The sequence below is a fragment of the Strix aluco genome, chromosome 3 (genome assembly GCF_031877795.1).
Source record: "Strix aluco isolate bStrAlu1 chromosome 3, bStrAlu1.hap1, whole genome shotgun sequence".
Taxonomy (NCBI): domain Eukaryota; kingdom Metazoa; phylum Chordata; class Aves; order Strigiformes; family Strigidae; genus Strix; species Strix aluco.
In genome coordinates, this window is record NC_133933.1 from 15999900 (window position 1) to 16023767 (window position 23868).

The window sequence follows — 23868 nt, forward strand, 5'->3', positions numbered from 1 at the left end:
GGACTGGCCTTCGTCGATGTGTTTGAGCTTGCTCATGGCTCATGCAACAATTAATGATCCCCATTTGCAACATACCCACTGACGGTTAAAACACTTGCTTCATTGCTGCCTGAATATCACAGGCAGAGGAGAAACAGCAGGAGTTTTAAAAGAAGCAAATAATTTATTAATTGGAGGACAGAGAGGTCACCCAGCCTAACACATTGCTCAGTATAGCCCAGTAGTATAAAGAGAAAATATTTACTTACCACTGATAGGGAGACCACAGACTGAGTTGCTCAGGGTGACATAGCTGTGTCCCAACAAGCGCAGCACTGACACCGCACAGCATGAGAGCACTCTCCTACCCCAGATCTTTCTCTTTTTGTAGGGGAGGGCAGAGTGGAAATCAACCCCAGAGTGTCCTCCTCTCTTTCCCAGAACCCCCTTGTTTTCTGCTCAGGATGTCTGCGCTGTTCATTGCTTTGATTAGGATACAGGAACACCTTGGCAGTTAAAACCCAGCTAAATACTCTACGGAAATTACCTGCTCCCACCTGAGGAGCAAGCGGTCACTGTGGAGCAGCCGCCATGCATCGGCAGGGGTCCTCTGCAGGGGGGCAGGATGGGACAGAGCAGTCAGGGCTCCACTCCCTCCTGCAAACACGAGTGTGAGCTGAGCAGCCTCAAACCCGAGGGAGCACTAAGCAACGGCTCAGGCTTGCTGAGCACCTTGCACTGGGAGGGATCAGCACAGCCAGTTTGCCACACGCCAATCCCCCTTGCTCTGCTATTTTCTCCCATCACATGCCAGTTATCCAATCTTTCTGGCCTCACCTCAGTATCTTTTTTTCTGGTCTCTTGCAACTTGTTTTACCCATTCAGAGATCCTTACACATCGCAAGAGGACATCTGAGGAGCCTAGGCACTGTGTGCCAGCTCTGGTCAGCCTCCCTCTCTCCCCAGGAAATGGCTGCACTGCCATCATGCAAAGTGACAGCAGTACAGGTAGGAAACTCTTTCCAGTCCTGAGCTGCTCCTGGTCTGGTCATGCTGACACCTCCAGCTCACAGAGCGAAGGGTGCACGGACAGAGCCCATGCAGATGTGCTTTATGCCTCATCCGACAGAGGCATAGTGGAGTTTCCAGCCCCGTGTGCTGGGATCAGCAGGAGTGAGGTGCTGTGAGCCCCGCTCCAAGGAGCAGCCAGGTACAGACTGGTGACCAAATGTCCCTGTGCTGTCATGGTGGGGAGGCTGCCTGGCCTCAAGAAAGCAGCTGCATGAAGTGCTTTGGAGAGCTAGACGTTGCCAGACCGTTTTGCTTTGAAGAAACCCGAAAACCAGTTAATGTGTCAAAAGTTAAGGTAATCATAAGGCCTGACAGTCACCAGGCTGGGTAGCAGTGGTAGCTAGAGTATTCTGCAGTAATGAATCAAGCTACAGTAAAATCATGACTTTGCCTTAGAAAAACTAAGTGGGCTGTTTTTTTTCTTTTAAGAGAATAAGTGGATTCTTTTCTTTGCCTCCTGCCACTTGAACGTGTAGTCAGTCACATTTTCAAGTGTTAATCTCTTCAGTCAGAAGGGGTAGAAATGACTGGAAAACAGCAAAAAAAATTGACAAAAGGTAATTTAAATACTCTTGACTACAAGAACTTGGACTTTAAAGCTCCCTGTATCTCTTGAGATAGAAATGCAAGATTTAACAAGTCTATGAATATTTTAATAGAACAAAAAAAGCGCAAGTTCTAATTTATATGCATACACACACATATATATATACACACAAACTAAAAATGCACATCCACTTCCCTTGCCTCATGCCAACCATCCATGGCCAGTTTCTTCTCCACTTCTCCCTAAGAGTGGAGACCTGGAGGAGTCCTCTCTGCAGATGCTATCATGTTGTTTAGCCTTGACTCAAGGAGATTTTCAAAAGAGCCTGTCATGCAAAGCGAATCTGCCATCCCCTCCTCTCATCCTGAAAACGCACGCCCTGGTGCCAGCAGAGAAGTGCTCCTCAGGCTGGAAGGCATTTTCAACAGCTGTGTGCAGTGCTGTGCCGAGCCTCAGACTGCTGAGGTTTCATGAGCAGAGGCCCAGAAGACATGATGTACCCAGGGAGGCTGAAAGAGCTGAGACTGCTTCATCCAGCAAAAAGAAGACTGAGGTGAAGAAGTAGAGGGGGCAGAGAGAGGAAGTTGCAATAGCAAGCCCTAAGTACATAAAAGACTGCCTCAAAGAGAAGTGAATAATTTGTTTTCCATGGCCACGGTGAATGGAGCGAGTGGTAATGCACGTTAATCATAACAAAGGAGTTGCAGCCTAGACATCAGGAAAAGCTTTGCAACAGGAAAGCTAACAGAGCATTAAAGTGAGATCGCTTTGGAAGGACCTGGAACCCCAGACCAGGGGACCTGTAGAAAGCTATTGGGATGGAGGCAAGTAGAGCTGGTGAGACCTTTCTGGTCTTTCCCAGACCCATTCCTCTGGGATATGCTGTTTAACGAAGATGTTGCTGGCAGAGCTTTTGCTGGCTGCAGTCACAGAGGTCTCCGACAACACCTTTTTTAGGGCAAAGGAACATACGTGTCTCTTATACCATGCCAGCTCTTCATCTGAGTGTAGAGAGCTGCTCCCATCTCCCACAGGATCAATCCTCCTTCAGTCTCAGCCTCTGAGAGACAGCAGAGCCTTGGGCTGGGGGCCCTGAACGTTGGCCACTTATGTCAGTGGCATTTAGCAGAGAGGGGGAAAAGAAAAGGAGAAAGAGAGAATGAAGTTTCAGACAACCTGTCAAAAGGAGTTAAGAGAGCCCCCATCTCTCATGGCCATAGCTCAAAAGATTGGGCAGATGAAGCTGAGGAGACTCTGGTGTGCACTGCTGTGGTGGAGCGCATGGGTAGACCACATGGAAAGATGGAGGACCTCATTGCTGAGCTATGGGATAGAGTCGTTCAGTCAAAGGTCAGCAAGAGCCCTGGCAACACCCCTGGCCTGCTTTTCGCAGAAGACAGGGAGAGCAGGAAATTGGTAGAGCTCCGAAACATCCCTTTGCCAGGGGATAGGAGGGTTGGTGGGGTGATGGGGACAGCTGATGCGGGGAGGAAATGTCACATCACTTGTGGTGCTGTGACAGTCATCCGTGGCCATGGGAGGAACTGAAGGGTCTTGCCAGCTCCTTGGACAACAGAAGGTCCTGGCAGGGCTGATGTGGCGAGGGAGCAGGGTCAGGGAGAAGAGCAGAATAAACGTGAAGGGATGAAAGCAAGCGCTGCTGTGAAAAGGCCCCTGGCTGGGACCGGGAACATGAAACCTGGCAGAAAGCAGCAGATCCCAGGGCAGGGGAGGAGCAGAGCCCCCGCCACGCTGGGGCCAGCACAACCGGGGGTGTGGAGCTGCCCCATTGCCACTACCCTGTGCCCAAGGGCACACAGCTTGCATCCGTCTCCTCCCAGAGCTGTCCACGGGAACTTCAAGGGAAGGGCTGTTAGAGTACATGGGAGATGAACAACGGGTCATTGCACCAGCCGACACAGGGGCTCTTCAGGTCCTCACCTTAGCAGGGGAAACAGCTTATTCCAAGAAGGCTCAGGCTGCATGAGCAAAGAGGCTCTCTCTTCCTTCTCTCTGTAATTGCATACTTTGATGTGAATGGAATAAAGCTGCATACAAAATGTCCCATGACGAGCCCATCGGGGTGGCCTTGGAAAGGACAGGTAACTCCTCCAGCCCCAGCAGCCCCGAGGCAGAGGGTCGCTTCTCACCCCAGGGTGCAGCTGATTTGTGCTCAGAAATGGCCTCTCATAAACTTGTGTGCTCTCCAGAGGGAGAGCTGATGGTGCCTGCGCTCCTTGGGAGCCACTTGGGTCATACCTTGTATTAGCACCCTTGAAAACAAACCAACCTCTTGATTTTCAACTATTTATTTGGTTCATTACCACAATGGCTAGATTTTTCTTTTCTTATTTTTTTCCCCCAAAAAAGTTATTTTTTCGAAGTACAAAAGCAGAGACTTCCTCCTAACCCCAGGAGAGTTGGGACTTTCAGAAAGACATTAGAATATCAGAAGCAGCACAGTAAGAGTTAGAAAGGTTTCAACAGCCTTAATAGATGTATCCCTGATATCAGGTGTGGGTTGGGGTAAGAAAAAGGTGTTAAAGTCTGAGTCGTTCCTTTGTCTCAAATGGAGATGATAGAGAAGAGGCATTGCACTTACCATATTTGGGTCTGTCTAAAACCATGCTGCTGTATTTTCTGAAATAAATGATGAATGCCACAGAAATCTAAACATGTCTTTTTATAGTTAGTCATCCGGGCAGAAAGCCAACAAATGCAGAGCTGCCAGCCCCAGCTATTCAGAAATTATGAGTCAAGCCCCCAAAATCCTAAGGCTGACTTAAGAACTGTGAGACTTCACGAAACAGGGCTCTTTCCTTCTGTTTCATAAGCTTTAAAGGAGGAAGGGGATAGAGATAGGCACTACAATTTCAAAATCTCTCTGCAGTCCCAAAGAGGAAATTACCTTGTTTAAAAGGCAGGTGAACATCACGCTCAATCTTACGGCTCAGGTAGCCAGGGATTTCATAGCAGCACTGGCTGATCACGGGATGTAAACTATAGGGTATGGCCATGTGCTTGTCCCACCCGTCGGCACTGTGTGTGGCTGGGCAGACACAATGCTGACCAGGTCTCTGGGCAGACCACTCTCTGTTTACAACATGAAACATGGAAAATCTTCTGTTGTGCTTCGAGCTGGTCTGTGCAAAGAGGTCAATGAATGAGCATCATGGATTGCAGGCAGATAACGATAATTTCCTTGTACGTCTCTGCAAGGAGAGGTGGTGGGCACAGGGCAACAGAGAAATGAAGTAAATTGTTTCAGGACTGAGGGTTGCCATGCTTCAAGACTGTCAGCTCTGCCCTCTCCTCCCCATCAACCTGTGGTGTCACCAGGCAGCATGGAGCTGTTTGCAGCCGAGGGTCAGCGCAGCTTGCTTTACCTGGGCAAGGCTCTGAGGCAGCAGCAGAGTGCGGTCTGGCAGGGCTCGGGGGCACCGACTGCACAGAGAGAGACCTGGCTGGAGTTTCCTGGGGCTGTGATGCTAACACTGTCCCAGCCTTCTCTTTCACTCTTCAAAGCGGATTGCACGAGAATGGCTTTTTTTTTTTTTTTGCAGGCAAACCAGAAACATTCCTCTCCAAGTGAATACAATTCAGAAAGACATTGCAGGGAGCAGGCTGTGCAAGGATGGGATGGCAAACACCAGAAAAGAGCAGAGCTGCAGCAACAGGCATCGTATTTCAGTAAGAGCTGAGTGTACCTGGGGACCAGGCACTTGGAAGACCTTGTGCTACTTTTGGGCACCAAGACCAGTCTCTGCCACCACGTCCCACAGACCCTGCTCAGGGTATCGCAGCCAGCAGAGAACCACTGGGAATCTCTGGAGAGGGGCAGTCAGTGAGGAAATCAATGAACTGCATCCACAACATGATCTCTTCTACCTGACCAGGGCACAGGAGAGCAGGGCTGCATCTCCAAGCCCTCTTTCCTCACAGCAACACTCGGTATCTGGAGTTTAGCTGAATTGCAAAATGCTGGAGTTACTTCATTCTGCACATCTGCAAGCTGTTATTTACAGAGAGGCAGCTGAGATGCCTATAGTGGTTTTAATAATACTTTTGGCTCTTTTAATGGTTTTGGTTTTGCTAATTCCTTGGTTTGGTTTTCCAAGACAATGCTAACTGCATTAGAAAAGAAGGCAGAGGCTTTTAATAAGGCTTCACATTCTCTTATTGCACAAAGCTGGGACGTGAGAGCGCATCTTCTGCTGAGAGAGAATCGGGTCTGAAAAACAGCATCAAGCCGTAGGTACAGCCAGGATGTTAGCATGCTGCAACCTGCAACCAGCATGGGCGAAGCTTTGCTGGCCTGGTTTTTATGTGGGCAGCTGGCTGAGGGGATTTTCTATCTTAACAGGACAAATGGATCCCAGTTGCAAGTCAAACGGTAGAATGCTATGATTAGACACAATCCTCAAGTCAGTCTGCTGTAACAAGGATGAATTCAGACTATTGCTTGCCCTCAGTGAGATCAGGGGCAAAACCATCCCATTGTGCTTAAACCTTTCACTTTAGACAAAAAGTGTCCATTTGTGATTTATCCTTTCACCCTCAGCTTCAGCTGAGAGCCTGGCAGTGACAAAGGTGTGATGGCAGGAACAAGAAGATTTGAAGAAGAAAATTAATATCTACAATGACCTATAAATAAGAACATGCACTTAACACATCCAAATACTGCTGTGTTTTATAGCCATCATGAATGAAGCTGGACAAACAGGAGGAGGAAGACACGTCCCAAGACAGAAGCAGAGCTGCCTGCTGGCCAAAGGACACCATACAGTTTCCCACTTTGGACCCCAGGATAATCCACACTACATCCACTGTTGCCAGCAGGACACTCATATAGCAGCCCCTGTTGTGTTGTGGTCACCTTCTGAGAAAGCACATGCTGCCTGCAACCACTAACAACACTGCTAATGAGTGGAGGCTCCACTAATGGGTTAAGCCTGCACTGGTGTGTGGCCAGGGCTGGCAGAGACTGCTGGAGACACCCAGCTCAGAGCCTGCAGTCATGGAGCTTGTACTTCACCCACCCGGTGAGAAACGCTGCAAGCTGCAACAGTGGCTGTCCTAGAAGAGTGCTGGGAAAACAGCGTGTCTTAATCAAAACCATGCTCCAGGCCTCTGGATCTCCAGCGGCATGCTGCCGGTTCCCAAAGGCGTGTGCCGTGGTGCTGGCAGGTCTGCCGGCTCCTCTGCATGCCCGTCTGCCCCTCGTCCCTGGGATCTGCAGCAAGGGGCTCTGCCAAGTCTGCTGGAGACCGGCACAGGGCCCACGTGCATCTTCACCCAAACAAGCGCGACAACTTTGATGTGCATCTTCACCTCCAAGATGGGCTGCATGACCACAAAATCAGGAGGATGCTTTTGGCAAGCCTGCGGCGGCTGGCTGGATGAGAGGACAGAGTGAGAGACAGGCTTGCAGTTGGGATTTCAGGCTCTGCCTCTCCTCTGTGGGGTTTCCCTGAGCATGGCACCGTCCTCCTCCTCTGTGGCGTTTCCCTGAGCACGGCACCTTCCTCCTCCACCCTGGCCAGGTCCTGCTGCCACTGCTCATTGCTGCTATGAAGTGCTTCAGCATCTCCGGCTGCAGAGCACTGCAAGGAAGACAGCAGCCTGACATCACACTCTCTATGGACTCATGCTTATGCTTTTAAATTGGAGGCTTCTGCCTGTTTCTTAAATGAATAGACTGCTTTCACCCCGTGAAACACTGAGCATCTACTTCTTGCTTAAGCAGACATCATCTATAGCGGTGTGAATAGGAAACAGCTTTGAACACCTCTTTAAAAACCCAGTTACAGGTACCTTTAAAGTATGTGTTTACCTTAGTGATACATTGGTTTTAACTAACTTTAAACATAATTTTTTTTTTTCAACTTAAATGGTGCAAAGAGTAAGAAAGTCTGCAGAAGTCACAATGTCCATAATTAATACTGAAGCCTGCAGCTCCATCCCTTTTCCCAAGAACTGTAAAGATCTCAGGACAGCAGACAGGCTTTTGGGTTATACCCAATGGTCAGTTAAAAGTGAAGTTCCAGCCCAAGCTCAATGTGGCTGGGCGAAGCACAGCATTACACTGGAGTAAAGCAAATAGTCTATTATCAAATTAGAAAAAATATGTATATTTTTCTACTCATTGCAATTCAGCCCTGAAAAGGTTACAAAGTGCTCAAGTGCAGGGATAATCCAAAATCCTCCTGCCAGCTGCCTCTCGGGTGATTCCACTGCAGGGTTTCTTAGTAGCATCAAAAGGCTGCAAAGTGCTAGTTGAGCTCAGGACTTTACTGTACTAGATGCTTCATATTCTTTACCTTAGATTTCATAGTCTGAGGAGTTGCAAAACAGAAATAGATTATTTCCCTTCTAGATATGGAATGTTGGGACAAAGAATTTGGGGAACTCTTCCTAAAGTCACTGTGATCTTATAGCTGTCAAACCCAGAAACCAGATTATAGCATTTGAATCCCTCTTTAGTATTTTGACTGCAATGAGAGATGTCCCAAGTGAGCGATCGTGTACTTGCAACCTCAAGTTACTTGAAATACAAACAATGCAAGGAACAAAACGTGTTCTATACACTTTTGTAACGGAATAGAAAAGAAACTGGATTGCCCTTCGGATATCTGGCCAGCGAGAGGGTGGAGAAGTGATCAAAAAAGGTGCTGAAACTTACAGCTGCTGTAGCATTTTCAGCATTATGATATTTTTGTATTCACAACATTTGAGCGTACCTTTTCCAGGGGTCTCGTGGAAGCCTTGTCCTGTACAAAGGTGGCTAACTGATGCCTTCAGACCTTCCTAGAGCATCTCTGAGCTCCCCTTGGTGCCAGGAGGCCAGATCCCATGCGAAACAGGACACCACGGGTTAATCATACCTTGTATTCCAGCAATATCCAGGGGAGCAGGGATACTAGTTTTAAATCACATGGAGTAATGGAGTCTTACTAATTCTACCTTTTTCCTAATTAAAAAAAAAAAAAAAAAGAGTTATCCCATCAAGAAACAAAAGCAAAGCTGTGATATACTGCCAACTTGTCTGTGATATTTAAAATGTGTAACTACCCAATTTAAAGGTGTCAAAAAGAAAAGAAAAAAGAAAAGTTGCCTGAATGCCATCTCACACAGGATATGTGCAGGAGGAGCCCTGTTTCAGTGCGATGATAAATTGCGACTTCTTGTTCTGCAAATGATGGCTGCTGTGCCTACAAGGCAGTTGTGTGCAGAAATAGGTCTTTAATTCATGTGCCCGTGCAGGCATTTCAGAAGTAAAATACAGCGTGCAGTGCAGTGTGTCCAAACCCAGGAGAGCCAAGGGATCCTCCGCTAATCATGCCAGCCACAGACACACCTGGCCTGAGCACAGCTCCGGCCATCAGATACGGCACATTACGTTTTTCCTGTGGATTTAAGGTGGCTGAAGATGGAAGGGTATCTTAATTATCTCTGAAGTTAGCAGGAGGAAATGAACGACTTTTAATGAGCGCAGGAATCAGTCACTCCTGTGTACATTGACCCACTCCATCTTACCTGCCTGGCTGGCAAACTCACACTCATTTGTCACGGGGGCAACACGCGTCCTGCTCCCAGAAATTTGGACCATGCTCTCTGTGCTAAGGAAAGCTGCTGCCTGCTGCAGCCAGTTAGCAACACAATTAGCCATTCTGGCAAAGGACTTCTACACTTTAAAAAATAAAATCCTCCCTGTGCCTTTTTTCCATTCAAAATGCATCAGTTACTAAGGAAATGGCGAGTCTGTGGCTCAGCACATCGTGATGGCCAGGAGTAGAACAGGAGCAAGCCACACACAAATGCTTCCCAGCTCGGGGAGAGCTCTGTGCTGCCTCAGAGTCCATCCGTGGGAACAGCCCTGCCACTGCCCTTGTCACCAGCGCTGCAGAGGCAGCTGCCACACCATCCTCTCGGTGGGAATGCTGGGCCATGTCCCTGTTGCGGCTCCCTGGAGCACCTTTTGGGCTGGTGACGAGCATGCACAGCAGGTTAAGGAAATGTCAGCACACCTGCTTGCTCACCTTAATGCAGGTTCCAGCACTACAACATAGGAAGATAAAAAAGAAAAGGGAAAAAAAAGATACTGTGAGACAAAAATTTTACTGCTCAAAAGTGATAGATAGAATGACTCCAGAAAAGAAGCAATTGAGTTATGCTCACTCACAGTTTGGCCCTGTGAATTATGCTTATAAATTTTTGTGAGTTTCTCTTTTCATCTTAATCTTCTCTACTCATGTAAAACAGCCCTCAAAAAGGGCAGAGCAATTAGACACCTATTTTGTTTATTTTGCTGATGGCAAAAATTGTTTAGCACCAAAGAAGAGAAAGCAAATCCTTTTAAGAAGTAAAAGTATCATGACCCAAAATCTCCACTACCTCCCCTCACAAATGTGCCCCCAAAACCTCGTTACGGTGTTACGGATGCACTGATTTGCCCTGCAGCTCCACAATCCCACTTCACTGTCCCATTTCCCAAGACTTAATGCACTTGTATATAAAGGAAAAACAAATTAGCTCAGGCTAATGCATTTTTCCATTGCCAGTAGGCATCGCTGGAAAAGTATATGGAGGAGATCAAAGTGATAGGGTCAGAAAGGAGACTGTAATTGTTTATACCCTGCTAAAAGGAACAAACTACATTCCTACTGCTTGGGAGCACAGGGAGCAGGCCAAATAAGTAACCAGATCCGTATGCTAACTCTGCTCCAAAGCAAGCCTACCTCATAAGGTTATTTCCAATGCATTTTACACAGTTGCCATATTTGTATATACTGGCCCCTTATTTCACACCTAATGATCTCTCCAGGCTGTGCCTGGGCCGCAGAGCTGTCCAAAGGGTCTGACATATGAGTCCTCCCCAGGCTCATCCCTTCATTCCCAGGCAGAGGGGAGTGGAGGGAAGGAAACAGAGCAGGCACCAACGCTGCTTGGAGAGTGCCTCAGCAGCACGGGGCTGTGCCTAGGCAGCCATCTCCCTTCTCTGTCTGTGCCACCTTCCCACCGCAGCCTCATGGTGGGACCCTCAGGCTGCGTCCTTATGTGGGTACAGTAAATCCACCGCTTTGACTAAGTAACAGAGATCAACGGAAAAGTCATTCGGTCAGATTGCTTCAGATCTCCTGCAGCAGTCTTGAGAAAAACACTGCACAGAACTGTGCTAAAAGATATAAAAATATATATATGTATATTATTTATAACTAATTTTATATATATAGGCTAAAACATACAGGGACACTCAGGAGGCAACTTCCAGAGCTGTCCCGATAAACTAATGTCAGAAAAATGCTTGACCTCAGGCCCCAACTGACATGTTCTTCAAGCAGCAGGCTCATGGTGCAGCTTCCCACCCTGCTATGGAGCGTGGCTGTAGGAAGGGCTGTTCTGGATACCACCACACATGCCATCAGCAGTTGGAAGCTTTTGTACTTAAGTCTCTGTGAAGCCAAGAGGAGCACCAGGGATGGGCAGGAGGCTGCATCAAGTGATGTGGCTGCCCTGAATCACTGAAATCCACGCTCTGCTGACAAAGCTCTCAAACACACTGCCAGCGGAGTTATGGCACGTTGAATGCTGCCCTTTGAGCAGAAGCCTGTTCTGTTTGCAGGGTCTCATGGCTGGTGATCAGTCACCAGGAGGAGAGGAGCATTTGCTGACTTTCATCTGGCTGGTCAGGCAGGGACCGCTGGCAGCATTTGCAGCAGACGACGCAGATGCCAGTTGTGGACATCGAGCCGAGCTCATCCTTCACCCTGGCGTGACAGGCCATTTGGGATCTGGAGCCCTCCTGTCTGCTCCCCCCTTCCCTCTCGGCAGGCATTGCTGTGCTAGGCTGCTGCTGCTGTCTTAAACAATCCGGAGCTCTGGTCTTCCTCCTTTCAGCCACTCTCTGCCGGGTCTGGACAGTGTCCCAGACACCGCAGGCACAGGGAGCTGCTGGGTGGGCTTCCAGGTGTGGTCAGTGCCCACCACCACCACCACCACCACAGGAGTATTTGCAGAGCACTTGCAATGCAAGCTTTGCGTGCCCTGCTCCAGGGCCATGGCAGACCCACCAAGCAGGAGCTGCTCCTGCTCACGTCAATGGGACAGGCTCAGTGGAGGAGGAGGAATGCTGCAGAGCCAGCAGTGGCCTTGCCCTTGAAAGCCGTTCCCTGCTCTTTCACAGGCAGCCACCAAAGGTTTGGGCTTCGCCCATCAGTAGGAGGGAGCTGGTACACCCCAGCCACCCACCGCTCTTCCTCCTCCTTGCAGGGAGACGATTTCTACACAGACCAGAGATGTACAGTGGTCAAGAGTTTTCACAGTAGAATGGTTTTCCACTGAAAACATGGAGATTTAAGAGACTCAGAGCATTGCTCAGGCTCTGAGCAGTTTGTTTGCCAAAAGCAGCCAAGCTCTGCCTGCCCATTCCTACCTGCCAGCCGCAGGCAGAGCCCAGTCCTGGCAGGCTGCCTGCCCACAGCACAGCTCTTGGGAGAGACATGGTGGCTCTCTGAGAAGGGATTTTTAACATCCACAGGCGGGACACTTCCCTCTTCAAGAAAGCACTTGTACATGAACAAATTATCCTTGTGGAGATTCCTCACCAGGCTTGATGACCTGCCTAAGGATTTTCCTGAACAAGAATCCAGCAGAGCAACCAAGGTATTCTCACGGGGTCAGACACAAACCAACAGTCCCAACAGAAGGAGCCTGGCCCCATCACTGCTGAAGAGCTGTCACCCCTTACAGCTGCTCCCAAGAGATGACCTCCTTTCTCACTCAGGACAAAAACTTTGCTTTTTCTCCGCATTTTCCCCCAGTGTCCTACAACAGAATTTCATCCAAAATCCGTTTCAAACCCACAAACGGCTCGTGTTCCTGCATCACTTGCTTGTTTGCTGACATTTTCCAGGAACCAGAACAGGCAGGGAGGTGTGGTTTTCTTCCCCTGCAGTCACGGCTGGTCTCTGATCATTCGTCTGCTCTGCCTGCCAGGACACAGGATCAGGAGTGCAGGGGGTGTCACAATGTACTCCGGAGCCCCAAAGCAGTGGCAGAGCACCACCACTCCAGCTCCTCACAAGTGCCCACGCTCACAGGTTTGCTCCCCAGGTGCTCAGAGAAGCCCAAATACTTCAAGCCCAGGTCTCTGTTCAGCAGACAGCACTTTCAAGGGGATAGAGGAATTCTCTTGAGGGACCCTCGAGGGTACAGAGAGACCTCTCTGTACTGCAGACAACACAACAAGTTCTCCTTCCCATCTGTGCAGTAGAAGAGACAGTGGAGACAGATCCTAGAAACAGTCGGCATGCTCAGGATGCTGTTACCCGTGCTGGGTTGTCAGCACTCTGTCTAGAATAGCTGACAGAGTCAGCATGGAGAATAAATTCTCACACAAAAGCAGGGCCCGCCGTTTCCCTTCTCTTTTGGCAGATAAACCAGGAAAAGATTTATCAGCTCTTGTGTTTTCATTCAAGGGCAGGTACCTCCGTGTACCCTATACCATCTCATCAATTGATGCACAATTTTCCAGAACTCTGCATGTAAAGTGAAAGGTTTGCTGCTTTGGTTTCTTGCTAGCATGGTTACGAACACAACCAGGGATTTTCTACACCTAGCTAGAGTCACAGAAGAGAGGATGAGGTGGGACCCATCCATCCTCTTGCCTGAAGGCAAGTGTAACTGTATCCTAATGTTTGCAAAAAATTACTTAATTTGTTCTTAAAATCTACCACAAGGTTTATTCCAGCACCTCACTGTCCTTTCGTTTATAAACCTTCTCCTTGTGCCTAATAAACTGCCTCAAGCAAGATCCCAACCCATCCCATTCTTTTCCTACCCACAATAAAAATTCATAGAAAACAGCAGTGTTTCATTTTGGAACTATTTTGAAAAGGAATGTAACCTCTATTAAACTCCAAGGAACTGAAGTAATGTCAGAAAGAGACCTGAATAGCACAACAAATTATACACTTAATTTCAAAGCTGTCTAGGGTGTTTTGCACCACAGGCACACGGAAAGAATATGCACATAAATTTGAAGAATTACAGCCCTGTTTACTTGTGTTATACAGTTCAACATCTCTGGTTGGGGAACCTGCTGCCAAGAACAAGCCATGCAGCTCAATCTGAAGGGAAGGTGACAGGAGGCAATGGCCGAGTCCTGCCAAAGCCCCTGGGAGGATGCCTTCCACTTTCCTTTGGTGCTGGGAGCAAGCACAGCTCTGCAGATGCAGATAATAACTCAGATACCCTTTTCAGCATCTGCATCCCTTAGATGGTATTTCTCTTGCTGCCTGCTGATGCTGGACCAAAGTGAACCACAGGAGCACGCTGCTTCCTAAGCCAGCACTGCTTCTTCTGGGCAAAGGTTGAGCACGGTATCAAGGTACCAGGCTTAAAAACAGACCTAGTGAGAAGCTAGAAGTGATACTGAGAAATTACTGTTCCCAAAACTATTATTCATACTCAAACAGCAGATTTTTCAGGCCATGGGCTCCTGGTGGGAGGCACACTAAGTAAACAGGAGAAAATGGGGTTACCTGAATTCGTCAGGCATTATCCTGCCTGTCCCCAAAGCTGGACCATGGGAGAGCTTTAGGAAAATGAGCAACTTGCTCACAGCCTCTTTGGCACCAGTCAGGAGCTTCCCTTGGGATCACTGGACATTCATTATTTGGCACAGGAAAGCAGAATTTTTTTTTAAATCAGCATAAACGGGGTTTAAGCCTCCACTTTAAATCTGCGATTGCCTGTGGAGGAGGCCCATCCACCGGGCAGCCAAGAGGAGCCTTGCTCTGGATCCTGGACAGGCTGTCCCAGGAGCTTCCCTGCCTGGAGGGACAGCATGATCTCCAGGCTGCTTGCACTCAGGGAGGCATCATCTGGCCTGAAAACTCTCTACCAAAAAAAACTGCAGGAGAGGCTGTGTCTGTGGTGAGCATTGTTTCTGCTGGATTGGGCTTGTTTGTTTGTTTCCCTGCTCCTAGAACAAATATTAATAGCTGTATATACTCATCTTCACAAGCGCAATCCCCCAAAGCAGCGTTGGGACCTCGCGTGAACCCAAGCAGTGACTCACGTCTCCATGTTGGAGGAGATGGTCAGTGTTTAACCTATGCTGGCTCCAAATTAGGGTTTTAGCAATGTGCCTCGCAACAATGTGCTACTTAGTGCTTTTCCTCCTCCTGCCCACATACTACTTTTTTGTCCCCAGAAATTTCAGAAAAGCTTTTGAAGTTACAAGAGCTCCTACTGCCCAGTGAACCTGGAGCATCAGTATGGCACCTGTTGAGAAAGCCTGGCTACTTATGGCACAGACATGGGGACAGAGGTCCCCAGGTAACAGCCAGTCTCGGGCAGCGGGAAGGATGTGATGGGATGACCAAGTCCCACCTGCTCCCTGCTGCTTTCGAAAAGCTGTTGTCCTGCACATGCGAAAAAACTTGCTCTTTCTTTTTCAAAATGCTGCTGCGCTTGAAGACATAAGAGTCATTTCCATCAATGCATGAAGTTTTCCTTAAGCCCTTTTGCTGGGAAGGGTGACTCACTGAAATATCCATCTGAAATGTTTTCTTGAGGTATTTTTAGACAACAGTGGTGGTGGTCCAGTGAGTCACAGCTCCAGTGCTGCCCATTAAACTGAATGCAAAAAGCAATGGGATTTGATTTAATGGATTGCTTTCCAGGGCTGCTTCCACAGAACTCTGCTTCCCCAGCAGTGTGAGCTCTCGTGGCCACGTTTGTTTCTATTGCACCATGTTTAAATGATGGGTTTTGTTCCCTCCTCACACACAAAAGAATTTAAGCAAGCATCCAAATGCCTTCACCTCCAAATTACTGTAATCCATATTTGATTTGACTTGTGTACCAGTGATTATTGCAAGTGCAGGAAAATACAAGACAAAAGCAATGCTGAGAAGTGTTAAGAATAAGGCATCGAGAAGTGGGGAAGTGCAGAACAGCACAGGTTTGCAGCCTCGTGCTGTCTCTGTGGGATATGCTCGCTCTGGGGTACCCTGGGGTGCCTGCCTCACCCCCAACTCCCAAGCACTCCTTTTCCCTCGGCTGACACTTATCAGGGTCCCTGTGGCTGACTGCTCTGAGCGTCACTCCAGCCCAGAGGGAAGGTTAGCCATGGCAGGTAGTCTTGAGTTGGGCAAGGGGACAAGCTGGGTCTCTCCCAAGTCTGTCAAAGTTAAATTCTTCTGGTGTCAGAAGCATTGGTTTCTTTTGCTAGCAAGGGAAAAAGGCAGGGCATGAGTTGGAGAGCTTTTGCTATTTACCTACAATAAACCTCACACTTCAAAGGGCTGGAGGAACTTGTGGGGACAACAAACGAGAAGAAAGACTGCCCTGCTATCTCCTGGCACAGTATAAATATACTCTCTAATACAGCAAGTGATCCAGCCAGAGATTTTTGTTTATTCACTTCAAAGGTGCCTACTGAGAGATTTGTTCGGGTCTGGAAACCAAACAAAGGAATATCAATGGGAGCACTGCATCTGAAAACTGCAATAGTTGCTCTTTGGAGATCCCTGTCGTAATTACTGCACGATTTCATCACTGGGCAAACTCTTCTCTCTCCACTCCCTTGCCCTAAGGTCAGGCTAGGGCAAGCCATCAAGTTTCATTATTTTTATTTTTTATACAGCGTGTGACATACAGCCCATTCAGCAGCGAAATGCAAGAGCCTCGTCAAAGGCACAGGTCCATTTCATAACACAAATGTGCTAACGAGCTCTGTCTCATGCAAGAACCAGCCTAAAAAGTGAAGAGAAAGAGAAGACTTTGCTGTCTTTCCTGCCTGAGGACCTACCTGGAAGGGTGGGCAGGATTGGGTTCCTTCCTCCTCAGATGGGAAGCTGCCAGGTCCTAGACTCAGAAATGCTCTACAAACCCAGCAGTTTCTTTCATCACTGAGTATGCATTTGTAGCCCAGGATTACCAAAGGCAGCGCCAGGACCAGGGCAGCCATGGTGGCCAGAGCACAGGCTGTGGATGACCTCCATGCTGCCATGGAGCTCTGTGCCCCAGACCTGCTCCAGACCCTCGCAGCCACCTGAGGCCCCAGCCACACCACTTATTTAGAAACACAATCATGAGAACAGTGACCAAGAGCAAACTGCAAAGGATTATCAAGTTGTTTCCAGCTCAAACTCTTATTCCCTGGGGATCACTCATCATTCCCTGTCTTCAACCCTGATTTGAGTCAATCACGCAAAGCACAGGGAGGCCCAAACAAGTCTGGCCCTGACGGGAGGTATAGAAATCCAAAGCTCCAGCTGACATTTAGTCCTGCTTGCTCATATAAGCCACCCTGTCTGGAGAAAGAAGCTCTGAGGCTTGTGAGGAGGGGAGAACAGAGGAAACACAAACCTCAAGACATCCCCCATCCCCATGTGTGGTTTTTCTCCACTTCACTTGAAAGACCACCGTTACAGGTCACCTGGGATGAGAGGAGCTAAAAGCAGAGTGCAGGGCAGGAGATCCCCTTCAGCTTCTCTGCCCACTCCCTCCTTGTTGCCCCTAGCACAAAGCTGCAGGCCTTGCAGCAAGTCCCTAAATTTAGATGCCCTTTGGGTGACACTGGATGGGGACAGCGGACAGCAAGTACCCCCTGTCCTTCCCAGACTTGCCCTGGCATGAGAGGAAGCCTCCCCAACAGCCCAGAGAAGTTTCTGGGTTGTCCACAGCCTCCATTTGCTAGTGAGGTGATCCAGGAGAAGGACAGGGGAAGTTTAATGGAGTCTTCAGTTTAATAAGAACCCTGCAGGCTGGGTGCCTGCAGGTCAGGGGTGACCCTTCAGATCAGAAGGCGGCTGCTTCCCGAAAGCAGCTTACATGGGTGAGCTGATGGGAACATCCCCAGAGGGCTGTGAAGAGCTGGGGTAAAAGCCATTTTCTGACATTAATTTCTCTGTAAGCAGACAGGCAAGGAAGTTGTATGAACTCTCTCCCATGTTACAGGAACCAGCTAATCTTTGAGAACTGACAGAGACACCCCTGCTAAAATGAGGCATATCAGCAAGTTGCTTTGAATTGCTCCTTCTCTGCATCTTGAGACTAAGGAGATAACACACGCAGGGGTCAGGATGGTCACTGGCATGAACGCCTGTGCAGGCAGGGCAAATTGGTCCTGCACCAGATTTAGCCTGAGAGCAAACTGCCTCAGTAATCCACATCAGTACAAGAAAAACTAGAGGTGATGCCCAGGGTCTTCACTTATATCAACAAAATGCGGAAAAATGAAGGAAAATTTTCACTGGTAAATTTTAAATATTTCCTGGTAAATCTTCACTCAGCACTACTTCTTTGGACACAGAAAGCATTTATCACTCTGTCAGAACTCTCCTTCTTTCCAGCCACATCTATACAAGACTGCTTAGAAAGATGCTGTTAGCCAAAGCTGCTTTTAAAGATCATTCAACCAACCAAGAAAGTTTCAATGACAGCACTGATTTCATAAAATTGTTCTATAAGATAACAAAGCAGGAAGGGGGAAAAAAAGGCAAAAAACCCCCCAACCACAGCCAAAAAAGGCCCTAAGCAATATTTGAAAAGTTAAGCTATATTGTCACAACATCTTCAAACAATTTTAATTGTTTGTTTTACTGAAAGAACATGTGAGTTACGTATTTTGGTTTCATACATTTTTAAACACAGAGGTTCAAAATGCTCTGCTTTGCGGCAGATGGCACTTTTCATTTGGTGAAAAATGAATCAGTTCTCTTTTTTTGCACAGTGTTTATCCCAGTTCAGCCTGTACCAGTTTGGGGCTTTTCTGTGCTCCTGGCTGAACCCCACCATCCATCGCATACACCCAACAGACCCCAGCCTCCGACAGAGCAGCACTAGCCCTTAACCACCCTCATGAGCACCACAACTTGCCATAGCCAGCATTCACCAGAACATCCCACAGCTCCTGGGGTCGCGAGGGCACCACCTCAGAGCAACGCTTCATAAAAGCAGAAGCAAAAAGCACAGGCTGTGGACAGACAACTGCTGGCTAGGAAGCTGAATGTTGTAGAAGTATTCTGTTCTCCTGGCTACCAAAAGAAAAAGCTGAACCACATTTTCCTACACCAAATGATTTAAAAACCCACTGTGTAAGCAGTTTTTAAGAGATGAGGAAGATTGCTTGGAAAATAATCCTGACAGGATGCATGGCCAGGTCTGTTAAAATAGTACCTTAGAAAAATGCGTGGCAAAATGATACCCATTCAAACATACATTTCTACAAACCAGCAGCAAAACCCTTGGAATGGCAACATTTCCGCCTGGGGTTAACGCTACATCAGCACTTTTGAAGAGTTCTGCTCTGATTCCTTCCCCTGTTGGATTTTCAAAAGGCACTGACTGGTGTCCTCAGCTTCTCCTGGTGTCTGTTTCAGGAAAATCAAATATCAAACATTCACACCTAAACACCCAACTCCCCTCCTCCCCTGAAGTTTCACCCAAAATTCTCCCTTAGAAACACAGTATTCAAGAAAGCCACGCTGCCCAAGCATACATTACAGCCTCTATATGGCCTCTGAGGTGCATCTTCATGCTCCCCAATACACTGTTATTCAGGCAAGCAGTTTATCTGGGGTATTTAGGGTCTGGAAGGGGCACAAGCATTTCAAGAAGGGGTTTACTGCCTATCCAGCTTCCCCACTACCACTGTCCTGCACGGCCAGTCTCCCTGTCCGCTCCTTGGCACTGAGCTCAGGGATGAGCTGAGCCACAAGCAGCCAAGCAGGCTGTGCTTCCACCCCACAAAACACAGCACAGGGCCTGGAAACCACCGTCAGGCTTCCCAACAAAAAGTGCAGCAGGAAAATTATACTAATTATACTCATTGCTAGGTAAGGACACTCTTATTTATAGTGGTGAAGCTTTTCAGTTAAAGTATAAAAAAACCCACAACACCCACACAGAGAGCAGAGATAAAAACCTGTTTCACCAGCTCAGAACAAGAGAGCAAAAGTACAAGCAGAATAGCACTTTGGAGGAAAAAAGAAAAAAGGGGGGAGAAGTAACAACAATTTAAAAAAAAAAAACCACAAAAAGACATTTTGTTCATACATTTCAAAGACTAAATATTTAGGCCTCTGTATCCCACCTTGCTGCTGACATGAGAGACCAGGTCCCCCCAGCAGCTTAGGTGAACGCCCCAATGCGGCAGTAATGTTCCCAGACACAGTATGGGAAATGAGGAAAGACTGGGAACATACCCAGCTCATCCCCAGTTAAGCAAATGATGACAACTGACTTGTTTCATTTACAGGCAAGAAAAAAATATAACGGTATTTATGGGATGTTCCCAGCACTTCCCGCAGACTGTGAGGGCAATGCTGGGCAGTCCCCAGGAGGTGGCCAGGGATGGCACACTGAATACTCCCGTGCAGCCCCCATGTAGGTAAAAAACTTGTGGCTTGTCATTAAATTGATCTCAGCTGCCCCCGTTTTGAGCAGATGTTGGGCCAGAGTCCTCAAAAAGTCCCTTTACATCTTTTATTCTGTGACTTTGTTATCAACTGTTACAGAAATTTGGATTCCTGCCTCTGCAAACACTTTGTGCCTTGACATGAGCTGACTTTATTTCAGCTAGAAGCATTAGAAATGACTGGGGGGAAAGGCAGAGGATGTGAAGGAGGCAGACTGAGTGATTTGGGCATAGTCTACTCTGCCCTGTTGGACCAGACCATATCCACCTGCCCAACACTGCGCTTCAAAGGAAAGAGCATTTTATTCTCAAGCAGAGAACCCCAAAACACACAGTGACACTACTTGTCCAGGGTTCTAAGTTAGGTCCAACACCTGAAGTAAATACTGCACCCCTTAGCCCCACTGACCGTGGGAACGATGTACTGCACAGGCTCTGTCTCGCAAGCATCTCAAGACCAAAGGAGCAGAGGTTATGGGAATTAATGTTAAAAGCTTCCCCCAGTCCTAAACTGGGACACGGCAAGAGCCAGCAGTGGGGAAAAAAGATTTTTCTAAGAAGTGACTCCAAAGGGAGCTGGGGAGGAGCAGGCTCTGTGCTGCTGCATGCCCGTGGCTGCCTGCTCTCAGCCGGGTCAGCCTCTCACCACAGGGCTGGGGCAGATCACCTTGGCTACCACGAGTTTAAATGCTGCCTTTGGTTGTGAAGGTTTACCTGGTGCTCCTGATTCTGCGCTTTGCAATGAGAACCCACCTCACAGCAGCAGCAGCACAGCCTCCACCTCCCTTGGTGGCTGGTTTTGGGGAACGCAGCTCCCACGGGCCAGAGAAAGCAAACCAGGGACACACCAACCTGCCAGCACCTGGCTGAGAAGGTGTTTGCAGCCAACCCTGCCGAGTCCCAGTGAAGTGCCACAGCCTCCACGCAGCACCGGGAGCTTGCTGCTTGTTTGACAGTGCCACCCACTTTGATCTGCTGTGCCCATTCGCAAGCTTGGTGAAATGGGAAGGGACAGCCCTGCGCACTCTGTCTGGCACGTGCGGCCTCTGGGTGCCTCGAGGGAAGTCTGAGAGAAGCGATGCACAGAGGTAATCAAATCCTCATTAGTGACATTTGTCTCCAGCAGTGATATGGGCAAAAATACATAAAAACAAGCGAAGCGGTATAGCCAAGAGATGCACAATGACAGCTGCCCACACAGGCGTGCTGCTAAGAGCACGGCCACAGCGTCACTGCACAAGCCCGATCCTGACAACTCCCTCTTTGCACCGTGCTCTTGTTGGTTCCCACACCTCCAGCCGCAGCCCGAGGTGGAGCAGAATGCTGGGAGTGAAGGCAAACGAGCCTGCACTGGAGCCAGGCAGCTCTACGGGATGGCTGCTGCAGCCTGGCTCCAGAACTGATCTTTCCAAAAACCGAGGATGGCCCTGATGTACAGTTTCAGCTTCTGATTTCAGCCTTCCCATTGTTTAATGCCTTCTACAATATTAAAGAGGGCATCACCTGGATTGATCAATTAATCAGTCAAGGAGAAGCCACGGCAGGCAATGCAGATGCATTTCTGTGCGATCCAAGTGCCATGGTCCCAGTGTGCTTCCCCAGACACCTCAGCCTCCCATCCCAGCTCTGACATCACACAGGATACCAGTTGGATGAAGTGATACGCCCCATGGAGATGACCTGTGCTGGGGATGAGCCAATGTCAGTCTGCATTGTGAGCTTGTTGAAATTAGTGTAACTTGCTTATTCACCCCGGTGACAAGCTGGAGTGCTTCCCTTGCTCCCGAGGGGTGGAAAGGCTCTTGTCAGCCACCAGCCCCCTGCCCTGCCATGCTGCTCCTCTGCCACATGGCTCCTCACATGGGAGGACAGAGATGTGCTGCCATGTGAGAGGGCATCTTGCCATGCTTACCCTTCAGAGGCTGCCCCAGAGTCTCAAAACTTAAAAACCTTCTGATTTCCAGCCTAAATGCTTTGTGATTGGATTGCATTAATTTGGTCCAGTGTTGTTCATCACTTGAAATAGCTCCATCCTTCCATGAGGTTCTCCCTCATTGCTGTAGTTACCTATTTTTATTCTGGAAGCATCCTGTGCAACTGCCATTCACAGGCAAGGAGTGACAGCAGAGATTTGTGGAGACGACACTGGAGGATTCACCTTTCTCCAGCCTAAATCATTCCTCTATTCATTTCCCAAACCCGCAGTCAAATAACATCCAGCTCAATGAACTCAGTCAGGGGGCAGGATCAAAAGTTTCTGTGGTGGTGGGTGATGCCAACAGCTCCTCGCCAGAGCCTCGTATTCCCAACTCCAGCTGGGCATCCCTCAGGAGCGGGCCAGGCTGGGGGCACATCTGGTCAAGGCTGGGCATATGTCTCCTGCTGGTGCCGGGACGGGGGGAGCAGCCGTTTACGCTGTCAGCTGTTAAGTGAAAATTAGCAAAGTCCTTTGTCAGCTTGCCTTGAGCAAGTTCAGGTCCAGAGTCTCTCCTCCCTACATAACTCTCCTTGCACAGAAGTTTGCTAGGACTTTCTGTAAATCCCTTCAAAAGACTCCAGCTCAGAACTGCTTCTGTCAGCATCCCTGTCTATACTGCTGCCAAAGCAGAGTGGCTTTTGCTCTGCAAACTTTCCTTATCACCAGAGGAAAAGACCTTCGCAGGCTCCCCAGTTGTGTCAGGAGCCGAGTCCTCTGCTGCTCTGAGCCACAAGCACTCCAGACATGATTACGTGCCGTTCTAAAGCCTCTATATCTCACAGTCCTTTGGGAAAGTGCAGCATTCCAGGCAGGTAGAGGGAACGCTGCCGACTCCTGCCTGGGCAGCAGAGCGAGGGCAGCATGCTCAGGGAGCAGCATGGGCACCAATGGAAGGAGCTCTGCTGCTGCTTACCTAGGGTTTGGCTTCAGGAGGCAAACTGAAGGAAACCAGAATGCCTCTCTGTTGTAAGGAATTGGACAGTTTCCCCTACAAGATATTTTGGAACAAGCAGTTGTCACAGAGAATGTGTGTTTGACATTCCTTTTTTACTGAAATACAGCAGTCTGGAAGTGGAAAGTCATCTGTCATCAGAATGGGAAGCGCATTTTGCAAATGCAGAAAAGCATTTTTGTTTAACTCTCAGCTGAGGCAGGATTTCTGCAAGCCAAATGTTCCCAAGAAACAACTCCCATGCAGCTGAGAGCCATTGCTGATGGAAGAAGCTTTGACAGAAATGTTGCCACCAGATCTATAGTCCCAGCAGAGAAGATGCAAAAAAAAAAAAAAAAAAACCCTAACAACCTCTCTGGATAAACAAGAGAACAGGAGGCCAGTTTTAAAGGAAGGATTAGAAGGAATCAGCTTATTGAGCCTACTGCTGCGCTTCAAAGGAAAGAGCATTTTATTCTCAAGGGGAGAGGGGATGAGTCTGCTCCAGGAGCTCTGGGTCCTCTTTGCCGTTTCAATTGCATGCCCTAAAGCATGCCAGAGTTTTTCTCTGCACTGCTATGCAGCCTTGAAAAACTTAATTTTAGCATGATATTAAAGTGTGCTTTAAAAGGGACTAAGAGCCACACTGGTTTATGGGGAAACTACATGGAGATGGATTTTAGTGAAGTGCAGTAAATGATTTTGAGACTAAAACCTGTCGTCATGCAGCCACTAATGTGGAATAGAGAGATGCAGCCAATGTTTCAAACTGCAGAACTGAGAACTGCAATCTCTATAAATCAGACCATTTTTAATTCATTACTCACACTGCCCTCTAAGATTGGAAACTGCAAGCTCATCCATTCAACCTTCATTTTGACAGTCAGAGATTTTTCTTTTTGAGCACTTACATCAATAGTCATGCTATTTCA